Source organism: Raphanus sativus, chromosome 5, assembly GCF_000801105.2.
Source record: "Raphanus sativus cultivar WK10039 chromosome 5, ASM80110v3, whole genome shotgun sequence".
Lineage (NCBI taxonomy): Eukaryota > Viridiplantae > Streptophyta > Magnoliopsida > Brassicales > Brassicaceae > Raphanus > Raphanus sativus.
The window spans coordinates 5,677,049-5,694,598 of record NC_079515.1 but is presented as its reverse complement, the minus strand read 5'-3'; positions in this window follow the sequence as shown (position 1 = coordinate 5,694,598).

Here is a 17,550-nt window from a genome sequence, read left to right as displayed (position 1 = left end):
TTTTCTTTAACAAAACAACAAGGGAAAACTTCGTGGTGGAGTTTATAAAACTTGTTGGCTACATGCCTACATTTGCCGACAAGAGATAAAATTTGTCACAATTTATTTTTGTTTGTAAAACGTGTTGTCTAAACAATGTTATCCTTGTTATCATTTTTGACTGCACATGGATATGTTTTTTGGATATTTTATTACAACTTCACAAATAATAAATGGTTATAACTTATATCGATACATATAACTATGTATTTATCATTTTATTTCATTATTTTATGATTGCTAAAACATTTAGCACGTTTTCTACCGGTCGTGATTCTTGCGAACAACCGACTCGACATGTCACAAAAGTGGTAGGATCGTCCTTCAAAGATACGCGCTTTGTGCGATCCTAAACACATGTCTGGAAGTTCCAACGTTTCAGGCCTATTTAGACCCATCGGTGTTTCTCCGAAACTCAATATGTAGGATTTTAATAGTTGGGCCTTACGATATACATGGGCCACTTCCCACAACAATGTCGTGTTGTCGACTAATTTGACAAACAACTTGCAGCAAGTATTGTTACCTTGTTACATATAGCCTAAATATCATGGTAAGACACTGATGTCAGTGATAGACCAAAAGAAAACGATAAAAAGAATATTGGAAGAAACAATATTTTATACGAAAATCAATCGTATATTTTTAAGTGAGGATCAATTTTGAAACAAAACAAAAAAAAAGATAGTATAAAAACGGAAAACATAAAGAAAGTGCAATTCCCTTTCTTCCAAATTATTATAGTGGATTGAAAATTTTCCATTTTAAAAAGATTTAATAAACTGAAAACGAAGAAGAAGAAAAAGAAAACCCAAAAAATAACTGCGTTTAAGTTTGAGATCCAGGGTAAGATTGATCTCCGTTATCGGCACAGCCAAATACGAACTCCCTACCCATTTTTGCTTCCGTTTTGGCCGCTCTCGGTTTTGGCCTTTTCTACGTGTTGCAAAGATGCTAAATTTTCATAAATGTTATTTTTTATTCGTTGTGAGGACTCGTATTTTAATTGTCTTTGCAACCCTCTATCTTCTTATAAAAGAGAATTATAAATTTTAAAAAATAAATGTATGAATTATGGTCTAAAACTTTCAATTCTTTATATACTATTAAATTTCAAGTTTATAATTAAAAAAGGCGTCAAATATATAGAAAAAGAAAGAGCTATAAACGTTTAAAACTATTTTACTACTTTGTTAATATTTTTTGAACAGGGTAGTGGTATTGATTTCATAATTCGTACGCTGTTCAGAAAGAAAAATAAATAACTGTCATTATGCATTAATAAGCAAGTGTAAGGCCATCTCTAATAATACTCTGTAATTTGTTCTATATTTCATTTTAAAACAGTGTAACTCTATTATAAAGTTGAATTTATTTCAATGGTTTATCCTATAATATAGTTACTCTATAATAGAATGAGATATAAATAAATATTGTTTTTAATTTTATATTTGGAGTGGAAAATAATATTTTTCTATATCTCATTCTATTATAGTGTAACTCTATTATAAATTAAATCATTTGAGCAAAATTAATTCTATAATAAAATTTCACTATTTTAGAGTATAAATTATAGAGTATGTCTCAGATGCCCTAAGCTAAATTCTCTTGTTCTTCTATGAAAATATAAAAAATTACTTTTGGGTTGAACGGAGAATACTTATAGAAGATGTAAATTATAGGATCACTTTTATACATTCCCCTTTTATTTTTATCCTTTTCTCTTTATAGAACCAGAGTTCTGCCTTTTCACTAGAATTCAACTTTGAGATTATTGCTTCCGGTCGACGGAGTGGTTTCCTTAGCAATTACCGTCGGTCCGGCTTCTGTTTCTATTTTTCGTTTTTCGTTTTTTAGTTTCGTCATCGGCGTCGTATATCCATTCGGGGTGTTTCAAGATTTTGGTTTCCGGGAAAGGGTGGTTCCACCACCACTTCTCGCCGGTGCCTGATTCTGAGACCGTGCTGTCTCTTTTTCGGTAGCGGTTGCCGACTTCTGTTTCTCGGAAAATGTTTCGAGCTGTGTAGAAAGGGGGTTCCTTTCGGTGGTGGTGGCCGAGATAGAAGGAAATCGATTCCCTCTTAGGCTCGGGCCATACGTGTCTGACCTCAAATCCTTTACCCTCAATATCGTTGTTGGGAGTGGATCTCGATGGTCGTGTATCTTCTCCCGGTGTATCTGGTGGTCTTTGTCGCGATTGATTACAGCGTCGACCTCTCGTTGAAAGAAGTTGGGGATTGCGATTCCGGCGAAGTTCTCGGTTTCCGGTTTCGGCGGCGATCTTCAGTCGCTCGTGATGACAAAGCTCTTCGATCTGCCACGCGTTTTCTGTACTGCCACGGTTTCAACACGTGGAGGTGTGCGGAGCGGTGAGCGGTAGCGGGCTTGGGTCGCGATTTTTTTCTTTTTGGGTTTGGAGTTCGTTGGTTGTGAGCTTTTGTGCATATCTAATTTGGGTTTTCGTTTGGACCGGTCTTTGGGCCTTGTATATTTGATTTATGTTTAATATCAAAATTTCAGATGGCAAAAAAAAATATGTAAATTATAGGATTCCGTTTATCACATAATTAAAGCAATCAGAAGTTTCAACTCATCGAGTGCGGTCGGCTAAAGCACTTTTGATTGACCGTTATAAACGCGTCAAAACGAATTCACATCTCGCCACGTGTTTGTAGGTTTCATGGTGAGACGGACACGTTTTCTCCAACGTGTCTTCTTTTGTCGGAACAATGATGTGTCTTTTGAGTTTTAATTAACGGTATCGTACATATGGCGGCAGTTTTGAACCTTTCTTAAATCATCAATCACCATATGTCAAATGCTTTTTCGTCCACTTTCGGTTTTACCGCGATGATACTTGTCCAAATAAAATCCGAATATAAACTTAATGTTTGTTGATAATTATCCATGTGACTTAAGTTTAAAAGTATATTAATTTGTCATCTTATTTTGAGAGTCTAATCAGTCAATATATGTTTGTTCTCTTCCAGACTTCCAGTATATGAATAATCATATTAAATATATATCATTCAAATTTTAAGTTAAAGAAAGTAGATATTTATTTTGAAATAGACTTTTACATTATTTAATTTTCGTTTAATTTGCAATCTTTAAATAGATAGATATTCAACGGCATGCGTTGATTGGACAGGTGAATGAAACAAATATTTTAAATAGTTTTTTTGCAACAAAAAAAAAGAAGAAGAAGAAGAGATATGGAGTGGCCGAGATATTTTAAATATCTCTTATTTACACACTTTCTTTAATCATAACTTATTTTGTCATATATGTATCTATAAGAAAAGTCGAAACAATGCGGAGGTTGTGTTCGTTTTACATATACTAGTAATTAATAATTTATCCAGTAGAAACTGAATTTTACTCTGAAACAAAAATCTGAATCCAAAAAGAGATTTCTTTGATATAGTTACAACTGCTTTCTTTTTGTCAACAGTTACAACTTTCAGGCGCTTATACCACCAATGTGTCATTTCTTTTTCCTTTTTTAGATCATTCTGTCACTGGTTTGTTTTCGATACTTTTTATGTTTAGTTATTGGTAGAAGGAATTAGCTCTGATTAGATGAGATGCTCATTTTTGGTCCATATATATATAAGGGGTTCTCCATAGAAGAAGCGTTTAAGTACAATCTTATATTTGAGAAAACAATTGTTGTTCATTTGGATTTAAAATGTTACTTTCTATTTATTTATTTTTGTTATTTATTTATATTTATATATCTGTAAAATAAAGATATAGTTATTACTTGTTATTTATCTCTTAATAAAACTATTTTAGTCATTTTCTATTTGAGTGTGATTGTTTGTCATAGTTAACGGAAAACTTTTAGCTGAAAATACAGTTATTCACTTTTCAGCTAAAACCACATCAATCAGGTGAAAAATATTTTTAACTATTTTACTCTAGTTACTGTATATCCAGCGATAAAAGCATCTATTTTGTTCTTTGTAGTTTTTGTAGTGGAAGAAAGTTACGTCTAGTTTCACTTCTTTTTTTTTTCTACTCTAAAACTTTTTCTTTTAACTCTTCTATTCTTTGTTATTCTAGGTTACGCTGGATTATTCTAGGTTACGCTAGATTAACCAATCACACCCTTCGTTTTTTTATTCTTTTGGTAAAAACAGACATTTTGGATCTTTTTGGAAAATTTGCCCCAACTGTTATCTGGCAACAAATTAAAAACATATAATGGAGATCCGATGGTCGGTGTCTAATCGATTTTAAGAATTTGACATTGGACTAAAAGTTTCTGGAGATATATGATAAAACAATGGAGATATATATACAATTAAGCTAAAATATCTAACATAAAATATTTGTGAGTCAAATAGAAACAACACACATGTCTTTTGATGTGAATAAAGTAATAACAGTGGTCAAGACATTTATTCGCTGTTTGAAGCTACGTATAAAGATGTAGATTGTTGGGGCATTAAAGAAAATAAACAATACAAGTTTGTTCAACTGAGAGCCAAGCCCAACCCTAGGACAAATCGAATATTCAGGTAATATTTCGTAATCTGATTCATTTCATTTAAATAACTAACTAGATTTCGATCCGTACAACCTAGCAGATATTAATTTTTATTTTATATATATAAATATTTAGATTGATGGTAAGGTAAAAAAAATGTTCAAAATTAGAATAATAGGATTACATGTAATAAGAAATCAAATAATAATAAAGAATCAACTTTTTTTTTTGAAAATTTAAATTTTTGTATTTGATTTTTTTTGTAATTTCATTTTGTTTAGTATTAATTTAACTTGATAAAATAATCTTTTAAATAAATTAAATATATAGTTTTTTAAACTTAACATTTATCAATAGGTCATGTTCAATTTTTAATAGAATGGATACACATATTTAAATTTAATAGATGCCAAAATATATCCATATTTACTGTTGATATTTAATCTATTAAGAATAAAAAATACAAAAAAATAATTTTGTTCATTTTGCCAACCATCAAACTAATTAATATTTCTAATGATGTACTATATAATTTAAAACACAATTATTTTTTATAATCTAGTAATATTTGTAATGTTGGTACCACAAAGTTTATTTATAAAGTAACTATAACTTTGTTATCAGTCCAATAATTTTATAATGAAATGTTGTTAAGATCGTCTATAAAACTATCAAACAATTCTTTATTAAGAAAATAAATTAATAGAAAACAGTTATACATGATTTAATAAATTAATATATAATATATTAATATAAAATAATATTTCATAACTGATTTCTAAATTAGTGAATATATTTACATATAATCTTTGAAAATTAAGATCTTGTTAAAATCTTTTTAAAATATTTTTTAGAATTTTTAAAATATATATTTATATTTAAAATGAAAAGATATCAAAGATATTATGATTAAAGTAGTTGAAACATTCTATATATTATTAGTCTTAGTAAAATACATTTAATAAAAATTAAAGAATTGTCCAAACTAAAAAAATCACACATGAAAAAATTATGACTTCTATTTTAATATATAAGATTAACTGATCTGATTTGATCTATTGCTATTTGAATATTTGGTGTTTAAATACCTGAAATTTTGTATATTTTAACGTATCTGATTTGATCAGTACAAAAAAAATAAAAAAAATTAATATTAAATAATAATATTTTATTACAAAAGTAAAAAAAAATTGAAAAATCTAATAACTAAAATGATAAATTTAATAAATAAAAATATTATGAAATTTACATAAAATATAATATTTCTATAATTTAAATATATGTGTGTGTATATATGCATATAAAAATCACATTGGATATACATTTTTCAAAAATATTTGAATTTATGATTTGGTTTATTTTTGTATATTATTGTTTGTTTTGTTTCGTAGAATTCAGATTGTCTAGACGAATCATACAATTAACAAATCGAATCAAAATGTATTTGATAGTTTGTCTAGCCTTACACCCCATCTCACAAAAAAAAGGGTAAGAAACTAAACAGAAGAAGCAGAAAAAATATCCAAAGAAAAAAACAGGGTTTTATTGTTTCGGTGATACTGAAGAAGAAAATATACACATGGTTGCAATAACCAAATTATCATATTTGAAAAATAAATATATGATTTAGTTTGCCCTTCCCAACTAAATATAAGTATATATATGATACAAAATATCATGTTAAAAGTGAATCTCTTAAACTTTATAGCAATATCCGACTCTCCAATTGTTTCTGTTATTTTTATATGTAGTAGACTAAGCTTTTAACAGATTTTTTAAAAATAATTTTGTAGTTTGAAAACAATTAAATCATATCATATGAAAAGTAGTCTTTAATTATTCAGAAAGTGTGATTAAGTATACCGAACCATAGAATACAAAAAAAAAATCAAAAAGAGGATAAGAAAAAGTTTACAAAGATAAGGCTCCTCTAAATACTATATTTAGGCCAAACAAAGGAATATTACATACTAACTCTATAAGTGACTTGGTTAGCTACGAATAAACTAACGACAGCTAAGCACTTGAAGAATGAAGATGTTATTTTTGTCACATCTCTTATAGTTTGGTTGCTCTCGCACATACAAAAAGTTAAATTAGTAATACATATTCTATTTATACTTTTCAATTGAACGGGCTTTAAGATAAGGCAATTCCAATCAATTTAAAGAGTGTCAACAAGGTTCAAAATCGAATAATAAAAACTGTTATCTATGGAACTTTATTAAAGAAGCAATAGATACAACAAAGTGATAAATCACAAAGGCTTAACTAAACCAAAAAGAGAGCAGAGATCAATATGACCTACAATAGAGTGCCGTCTTGATGATAATACCGTACAAGGCTTGTTCCAAATCTTTCATATGACCATCAGCATGTTTTTTCATATGGCCATCAACATCTTACACCTTATAGCGCTTAAAATAATACTCCATCTGTTTCATTATAAGTGTCATTTTAGACTTTTGCACACAGATTAATAAATCATTTAATTTTGTATATTTTCAATAAAAAATTATCATTACCCATATAACTCAACCAATAGAAAAATAAAATAGAGAATAAAATTAATAAATTCTGCATTAAAATGCTAAAACGACACTTATTTTGCAACGTAAAATTTTCTCTACAACGACACTTATTGAGAAACGGAGGGAGTAATATAGAAAAAAGGAATGGAAATTACGTATTTTACTCCATTCGTTTCTAAACAAATGTCACTTTAACATTTTTCACATAGACTAAAAAAGTGACAGAAATATATGTAAGTTATCATTAATTACACATCTTTGACCAAAAGTATTTGAGATAAATAAAATTATTTTAAAATCAATATAGTTTACAACTAATTTTCAGCTGAAAGTATATATAATTTGCATTGAAATCATCAAGCGACATTTTTTGTGTAACAAAAAAAAATGTTATTATGAAACATATGAAGTATTGATTAATGTTAATCTTGCTAGTATTATAAATAATGGTGTTATTAGTGACATCTACAGATACTGCACCAAATCCGTGTGATTCAAAACAAAGCACTCGTAGCCCAGCATCAACTGAAAGTATTAAATAAAAGGTAAGTTAGGTATAATTGTTGTTTGAGTAAAATATAAAGATCAGGAACTAACTAATAAACCCCACTCCAGAAATTAATTATGACTATTTATAAATTATTTCGATGATGTTTTGTGACTCTTGAAAGTGAACGCGGTTTCGAATGAGGTAGCTAGCTCACCACGCATATCTCTAGAAGAACAACAATTCGACGGTGTGATATCTTTTTAAATAGAGATGATATAGTGATTTATAGTAACTGACCAACAGAGAATTATTAATAAACTACTATTCATTTTAGCCAATCAGACAAAGGATATACAATGATAATATGGATCGGAATGGCAACATCCAAGATACCTATGGAACAATTGCGGTGCATTAGTAATTGCAACAAAAACATATAAATAAATATGTGTAAATATTTTATTAGTATTGACTGCAGTGCTTGGGGTCATTAAGTTCATTGGTGGTATTTACTAATTTCCGCAACGGTAAAAATGAGTATATTCTCTTTTCTTAAAAAATGCAGTAAAATTGTGTTTTGCGTAACAAGACTTAGATTCGCATGTTTTATCTGTCTACTAACCGCTGTATATTATAAGAATGAAGTCACCGAAAATAAGCTGGTTTAAAGGGATTTGGTTTTCTGAAGCAACACCAAAATTCACCTTTCTTGCTTGGATAGCTGTTCACAATCGTTTAGCAAACAGGGGACAGGATTCTTAATTGGAATCCTCAGGCGATAGTGACTTGTTGGCTGTGCAATATAGAGTTTGAAACAAGAGATCATCTCTTTTTTGGATGTTGCTATTCGAAAGAAGTGTCGTTGGGCAGAATAAAAAATCTGGCAGGTAATGGAAGGGTTTCTGACTGGTCAAGGGTGTTTCATGTAGTGGTGAATGGAGTTCGGGGGAGGATCAGGACATTCCTATTACGCTATTATTTTCAGGATGTTGCTTATGTATTATGGCGTGAAAGAAATATGAGAAGAGTAGGTGAAGGATCACAGACTGCTTCATGCCTTATTACTCGGTTGGACAAGATGAGTAGAAATAAAATCACTTCTCTCAAAAAGAAGAAGGGAGGAAAATTTGAGAAAGCTATGGAGTTGTGGTTTGAAAGAAGTTTATAGAAGAGTGAAGTTCTTTATTTTCTTTTAAAACTTTTGGAATTTGTATAGAAAGGAGGCAGTGAAACAATCTGTATCAAGGCTTTTTTGATTGGAATAAATTTAAAATTCTTTCAAAAAAAAAAAACCGCTGTATATTAATCATAAAGCATTGCACGTGTTATCACTAGAATAATTTTTAGAATTTTTTTAAAAAATAAGTTTTTCTATCTAAATATGTATTATATTTTTTATTAAACTAATTATCAAATTGAGTATTAATGCATAAAAAATAATATTTTCAATTCTTTCTTTAAATAAAAACTACGGAATTATCTAATATGATTAACATATATATGTCAATTAATGATAATGAATGATAAATATTTGCTAACAATTTTTGTATGCTCTTTCATTTTTGTTTAATTTTTTATTAATAAAAGAAATTAAACAATCACATCAACCATATAATAAAAACTTTAATTTTTTATATATATTATATTTGAATTTTTTAAATGGCTATAAATTACTAAATATGTTAAAATCTCACTTTGAATTTTTTTTTATCGATGAATGAATTTTGTTTTTGTTATAACAAGATGAAAATGATCATAGAATCGTATGAATATGAATTCTCATTTAATATATATTCACATATTAACATCATTTAAATTAAAATATGTACAATATAAAATACATTTTCTTTTTCTTTTTTTTTTTTTAAACAGTAACCACAATAATAGATTAGGCTTATCACTAGCTTACATGGAAAAGTAAGTGACGAAATAGCGGGAGGGAAAAAATCTAGGCTCAAAGGACCGTAAACGATCCTTCATCATCACCGTAAATCCACGGCCAACGACGTCAACTCCATCTAAATAAAGTCGACCACTTTTTCTTCACTTCCTTCTCAAAAGAGGCGCCAACACACAGAATTGTGGTTCACCCGTCACTTCCTTCTTCCACACCAAACCGACACCCGGGAGATTGAGCCGAACTACACCGTTGAGGGGAACCGCCATCCCCAACTAGTTCTGTAAGACCCGAACCTGGATCCCAAGACCCAACTGATCCGCGGCCTTAACCTAAACATCTAAGTGCAATTGGCCGGTTTATGTCCAAGTAATTCTAAGTCATTTTCAAGTGATCTGAGGTTCATATATCAATCATAAGCAATGCGGAAGCTAAAGTAAACATTCATTTTATTAATATAAACCATGTGATCCATACAATGTAGTAATATCAATCAGTTTGCACAATAGGCTATCATAAGTTCCATACTAACTAAACACACATCACACATCCATCCTTGGCTTGAGTCTTCACAGCTCCTTGGCTTTCCCACGATCCTGACCAGATCCTGCAATCATATAAAACCCATCAAATACACAATCAAACCGATATCCTAACAACAAGTCTAGCAATGCATGGTTAAGTCCCTTAGAACTAGTTTCTGCCCCAAGCCTTGACCCACTCGGATAGGCCTCTAAAAATTATACAAACATCATGATAAATCATGATAATTCACAACTAAGAGAATGGTCAAGTCAGAATCCACAGAACAGGTCCGGATCATACCGATCTCAAACTAGACCCGCCCCCATGGTCATAACTTACCACCTCTATATCAGTGATATAAAATTATCCCTTCACCATGATAATTCATGATAAATCCCAATTAAGAGATATATGAAGTCAGAATTCCCAAACCTCAACCGGAAGTGGGAGATCCAACCTTACATGCCCAACCAAGGCCATGGAGAGATTACACTGACCAATCCATGCCTTGGCGGCCTGACCATGAGTCTAAACTCATGAACATCATCAGAATATGTAATAAAAGAGATAGAATGAAAGAGAAGGGAGAACGGATGCAACCAACATCACTTGGTCCATGCGGACCATCCATCCGGACCCATGGATCATGGCGATGGTAAATGGTTAGCATCACTAACCTTAGGAGTGGCCGATGATGGGTTCTGATCCTTCCCACTAGCCTTATCGGTTCCTCTTGTATCCATCTTCACACGGTTCCTTCCCACAACTCTTCCTTGGTCGCCGGTCAAGAACAATTCACCACCACACTCACACGGCCAACAAGCAAAACCGCCGGTCTCTTTCTCTCTTGGATTCTCTGGCAATTTTGGCAGAGTTTCCCCTCTTTGTCTGATGATGAATATCGATGCCCAAGGTCTATATTTATAGACAAAGGCGTGGGTAACTGTTTTTGGGCGAATGGGCGCGAGTGAATGGCCGAATGGGCACCTGTGGGAATCACCGCATCCCTTCGGCCCAACCGCCCCTCAACTGCCTCTCAACTGCTCCCATGCATCGATCTTCACCCTCTGGCACATTGCCAAGTGCCTGGCTGCACCACCAAACACCCCTGGTCCCATCCGGACCGCACCACATCCCACCGGACCATAACCGCTCATGGTCCGGTCACACCATCTCAACTCCTAACACTCCTCCAAGCTGAGATGAGCTGACCACTACTGTCACCAGCTGAGTGAGCTAGCACTCCAGCTACTGGAGCTGACCAGAACTCTTGTGAGCTACTGTGAGCTCCCTCACACTTCTTCTTAGCTGCCCGAGCTTGTTTCACACTCCGGCCAGCTGTCTAAACCCTTGTCCAGCTTCCATAAGCTTGAACCTTCCTTGCCTTGGTTAAGTCTCAGCCTCTGATACCCTTAACCAACTTCCCCGGACCATGATACACTTTGCCATAGGTCATTTGACCTGATTTGGTGCATCTCCTTGCACCATGGTCCATCCGGCCGATCCTATCTAGGATCGGGGACATGACAAGTCTCCCCCACTTGATAGGGATTCGTCCTCGAATCCAGACCAAGTGCATCTTCACCAACATACTGATCATACCACTCAGGGTACTCAGCCTTCATCCTTGCTTCAGTTTCCCAAGTGATGATGTCCTTGCCATTACTCTCCCACACTACCTTGATCATAGGTACTGTCTTCTTCCTTGTTGCCTTCTCTGCCCTATCTATGATTCGAACCGGCCTTGTCTCTAAGGTTAAGTTCTTACCAAGATCTTTGGGAATCTCAGGCAACACCACATCCTGTTCGGATAGGCACTTCCTTAGTTGGGACACATGGAACACATTGTGATATGCATCCATTGCTGATGGCAATTCCAACCTGTATGCCACTGCGCCCACCCTTTCTGTGATCCTGAATGGACCCAAGTATCTAGGATCCAGTTTCCTTCTTCCAGAAACCCTGGTCCTGCCTCTGAAGGTAATCATCTTGAGATACACTAGGTCACCAACCTCAAACTCAAGATGCTTCCTCCTCCTGTCCGCGTAGCTCTTCTGTCTATCCTGAGCCTCCTTCATCTTCTCTTTGACAAACTTGATCTTCTCTGTGGTCTCCTCCACAATCCCAGGACCAATCATGCTGCGCTCCCCCACTTGGGTCCAGCACAATGGTGTCCTGCATGGCCGCCCATACAAAGCCTCATATGGTGACATACCAATGCTTGTATGAAAGCTATTGTTGTAAGCAAACTCTACCAAAGGCAAGTGCTTCTCCCAGGTCTCTCCCCAGTCCAAAACACAGGCCCTTAGCATATCCTCCAATGTCTGAATCGTCCTCTCTGACTGGCCATCAGTCTGAGGATGGTAGGCTGTACTCATGTGCACTCTTGTGCCTAAGGCCTTTTGGAAAGCTTGCCAAAAGTAAGATGTGAATCTCGGATCTCTATCCGACACAATGCTTGCAGGTACGCCATGAAACCTTACTATTTCATTGATGTAAATCTGCACAATCTCATCCACACCATCCCCCTTCTTGATTGCCAAGAAGTGAGCCGACTTGGTTAGCCTATCGACCACCACCCAAACAGCATCCTTCTTGTTTCTGGTCGTAGGGAACCCAGTCACAAAATCCATGGTGATATGATCCCACTTCCATTCCGGAATGGGTAAACTTTGGAGTAGTCCACTGGGCACTTGGTGCTCCGCCTTGACCAATTGACAAATGGGGCACTTTGCCACCCACTCGGCCACATCGGTCTTCATGCGCACCCAGTGGTAATACCTCTTCAAATCTCTGTACATCTTGTTCAGTCCAGGATGTACTGAGAACTTAGATCTATGAGCTTGCCTCATAATCTCTTCCTTGAGTTCCCTATTGTTAGGAACACTTATCCTCCCATTAACCAAGATGGTACCATTGCTTGTGGTTTGGTACTCAGTCTTGTCATTGAGAGCAACCTTTTGAAGGTTCTCATCCAGCTTCTGAGCTGTACAAATCCTGGTAAGGAGATCGGCCTGATCCACTGCCTCTAACCCCAATGGCTCATCAGCACTGGCCAGTGTGTTAAGGTTGAGTGACCGGACCATCCCTTCCAATATGTCAGCCTCCTTTTCAGCTGAGACCTCAGCCCTTCTCCGGCTCAAAGCATCAGCCACTAAGTTGGCCTTCCCTGGATAGTAAGTTATGTCCAGATCATAATCTGCCACAAACTCCATCCACCTCCTTTGCCTTAAGTTCAACTCAGGCTGAGTGAAGATATACTTCAGACTCTTATGGTCTGTAAGTATCTGAACCTTGGCACCATAAAGATATGATCTCCAAATCTTCAGGGCAAACACCACAGCTGCCATCTCTAGGTCATGTGTGGGGTAATTACCCTCATGCTTCCTCAATTGCCTTGAGGCGTATGCAATGACCTTCCCATGTTGGGTCAGTACACATCCTAATCCAGTAATGGAGGCGTCTGTGTACACCACATATGGTTGGTCCTCCTCAGGCAGGACAAGGACTGGTGCACTAGTAAGCATGTCCTTAAGCGCAGAGAAGCTTCTCTCACACTCCTCAGACCATACAAACTTAACATCCTTTCCTGTCAACTGAGTCATAGGCTGTGCCAAGCTAGCAAAGCCCTTCACAAACTTCCTGTAGTAGCCGGCCAGCCCTAAGAAGCTTCTGACTTCTGTGGCATTCTTAGGCTGAGGCCATGCCTTTATGGCCACTACCTTCTCTGGATCAACAGACACACCTTCACTTGACACAATGTGTCCAAGGAAGCCAATGCTCTTCTGCCAGAAGCTACACTTGCTTAACTTAGCAAAGAGCTGCTGCTCTCTCAACCTCCCCAGCACAGCCCGAAGATGCCTTTCATGATCCTCCTTGCTCTTGGAATATACAAGTATGTCATCTATGAAGATGATTACAAATTCATCCAAGAAGTCTCGGAAGGTACCATTCATCATCTTCATGAATGCTGCTGGTGCATTGGTCAGACCAAATGGCATAACCACAAACTCATAGTGGCCGTACCTGGTTCTGAATGCAGTCTTCTTTATATCACTTGGTTCAATTGGGATCTGATGATACCCTGAAGCCAAGTCAATCTTAGAGAACCACCTTGCTCCCTTAAGCTGATCCAACAGCTCATCTATCCGAGGCAATGGGTACTTATTCTTGATAGTAACCCTATTCAGCCCTCGATAGTCAATACACAGCCTAAAGCTACCATCCTTCTTCTTCACAAAGAGGACTGGTGCTCCCCAAGGCGACACACTAGGGCGTATGAAACCCTTATCCAACAACTCCTCTAGTTGTTTCTTTAGCTCGGCCATCTCAGCAGGAGCCATGCGGTAGGGACTTTTTGACATTGGGGCCGTCCCTGGTTCCAGTTCTATTATGAATGGGTCTGACCTATCAGGGGGAATGCCCTGTGGAGACCTAAACACATCCTCAAACTCACTGACCAGCGGAATCCCGTCCGGGTTACCACCCCCAACAACCTCCTTAGTGGTGATTGTGGCAATATAAGCCTCACAACCCCGCTCAAGCATCCTTTCCGCTTGGACTGCTGATACCACTAAGCATCCAGAGGTTGGACGAATACCTTGGAACCTGATCGGGGGTCCACACCCACTCTCAAACAGCACCCTCCCCCGGTGACAGTCTAAGGTGGCCCGATTCTTTCCAAGCCAGTCCATACCCAAGATCACCTCATGATTCTTGAGTTGGACCACAACAAGATCCACAGGCATTACCCTGTCCTGGATCACCACTGGGATATCCTTCACTCGTCCTAATGAGGGCATCAATTGGCCTCCAGCCGCACTCACTAGGCCAGGATCATCCCCTGTCCCAATCTGGAACAAACCCTTTCCGACCAAACATGGACTCACAAAACTATGTGTAGCTCCAGTGTCGAAAAGTACATGTGTTTTCACACCACCAATACTTAGGGTCCCTACAGGAAACCCAATCTAAGCATCTAATCCATTCTAGGTTCCATACCATGCATTTCTAAAAATTTAAAAAGAATAAGATCAGATCATTACCAGTGATCGCCATGAAAGGCTTGGCCTCATCAGTGTCCTTAGACAACTCATAGACCCTTGGTGCAGAAGTCTGGCCACGGCTTGGTTCCGGCTTGCTAACCTCAGACCTCATCCTGCCTGATCCAGCCTGAAGCTTAGGACAGTCCTTTCGGAAGTGTCCGGCCTTCCCACACTGGAAGCAAGTCCTAGAGTCACCACCAGCCGCTTGACCACGACTCTGATCTGGTCCAGGACAGTCCCGGACTGAGTGGTCCATCTTGCCACACCTTGTGCAAGCTCCCATAGCTCTCCAGCACTCACCACCATGGCGCCTTCCACACTTTTGGCACTCCGGCCTTCCACCTGAGGTCTTACCCTCATCACTTGAATCTCTCTTCCTCTTCCGGTCACCAGCATGACCAGTACCACTTGCCTGACTCCTACTCTTGAGTCTGGCCTCTTCAGCAAGGTTAGTCTCCAGCATTGCCATACGTTCCACCAACTCAGAGACAGTACGGAAGGTACGGACTGAGCAGTAGGTCCGGAGCTCGACCCTAAGGCCTCTTATGAACCTGCGGACCTGAACTTTCTCATCCTCCAACTCCTTACCCACATACTTCCTGAGCCGGTTGAACTCCTCTTCATACTCCCTGACTGACCTACGCCCTTGGGTCAAATCCAAGAACTTGGCCTCCAAACGATCCCATGCTTCAGCTGGGAAGTACTTGTGGTTGAACTCAACCTCAAAGTCAGAGAACTTCTCAATAGAACCATTGGTGCGCTTGTCCACAGACAGCCACCAGTTGTGTGCATCTCCCTCCAGGAAGTGCACTGCTATGTCTCTCTGGTACTCCTCAGGGCACCTTGTAGACTTGAAGTTCCGGGCCAGCCTGTCCCTCCATTCATCCGCCTCCATAGGGTCAGCACTTCCAGCAAAATGCTTTGTCCCTAGGCGAGATATGTGCTCTAGCACCTTCAGGTAATCCACCTTACCAGATCTTCTAGCTGGCGGATCAAGTTCAATCACCTCATCAACTGGTGCAACTTGTCCAGCAGCTCCTGGTACCACCACCTGAACTTGTGGAGCTTGCCCCACGGATGAATTCACCAATGGAGTGATTACTTGGGTCATAGCCAGCATCTGACTACCCATGAGCCTGATTGCATCAAGCACCTCTTTCATGGTAGGTTCCACCAGCTGGTTTCCTTGGTTAGCTCCACCATTGGCTGCACCAATGCCTCGGCCGCCCTGATCACCAGCATGTGAGGACTCTCCCTCAGCCTCCATGTCATCTTGTAGCTGCCTTGCAGCTTCCTCAGCTTGCTCTTGCAGCTGTCTAGCTAGTTCAGCTTGCTCCAGCTGCTGCCTAGTCTCTTCAGCCGCCTTTTGCTGCTGTTCCACTAGACCTCCATGAACCTCAGTCGGAATGATCCGAGCCAAAGGCAATCCAGTTGTACTGTCCACACCAATGCTTGGGTTAGGCAGCACCACACTTGGATTGGCTCCATCCGCGCCACCTTGGCCAGATGCTCCAGCTCCATCCTTAGTCCTCTTGGACTTGCTCCGACTCTTACCACCCTTAGAAACATCAAAACAACACACAAGATCAATGTTAGTAACTCTTAACCAATGATCTATCAACCAGTTCCTAAGACAAAATAAATCAAGCCCTATACTGTGAGACTCCAGCCGGATGTGTGATGATCAAACCATAACCCCCAAGTCCTAGAATCAAGCATGCTCTGATACCAACTTGTAAGACCCGAACCTGGATCCCAAGACCCAACTGATCCGCGGCCTTAACCTAAACATCTAAGTGCAATTGGCCGGTTTATGTCCAAGTAATTCTAAGTCATTTTCAAGTGATCTGAGGTTCATATATCAATCATAAGCAATGCGGAAGCTAAAGTAAACATTCATTTTATTAATATAAACCATGTGATCCATACAATGTAGTAATATCAATCAGTTTGCACAATAGGCTATCATAAGTTCCATACTAACTAAACACACATCACACATCCATCCTTGGCTTGAGTCTTCACAGCTCCTTGGCTTTCCCACGATCCTGACCAGATCCTGCAATCATATAAAACCCATCAAATACACAATCAAACCGATATCCTAACAACAAGTCTAGCAATGCATGGTTAAGTCCCTTAGAACTAGTTTCTGCCCCAAGCCTTGACCCACTCGGATAGGCCTCTAAAAATTATACAAACATCATGATAAATCATGATAATTCACAACTAAGAGAATGGTCAAGTCAGAATCCACAGAACAGGTCCGGATCATACCGATCTCAAACTAGACCCGCCCCCATGGTCATAACTTACCACCTCTATATCAGTGATATAAAATTATCCCTTCACCATGATAATTCATGATAAATCCCAATTAAGAGATATATGAAGTCAGAATTCCCAAACCTCAACCGGAAGTGGGAGATCCAACCTTACATGCCCAACCAAGGCCATGGAGAGATTACACTGACCAATCCATGCCTTGGCGGCCTGACCATGAGTCTAAACTCATGAACATCATCAGA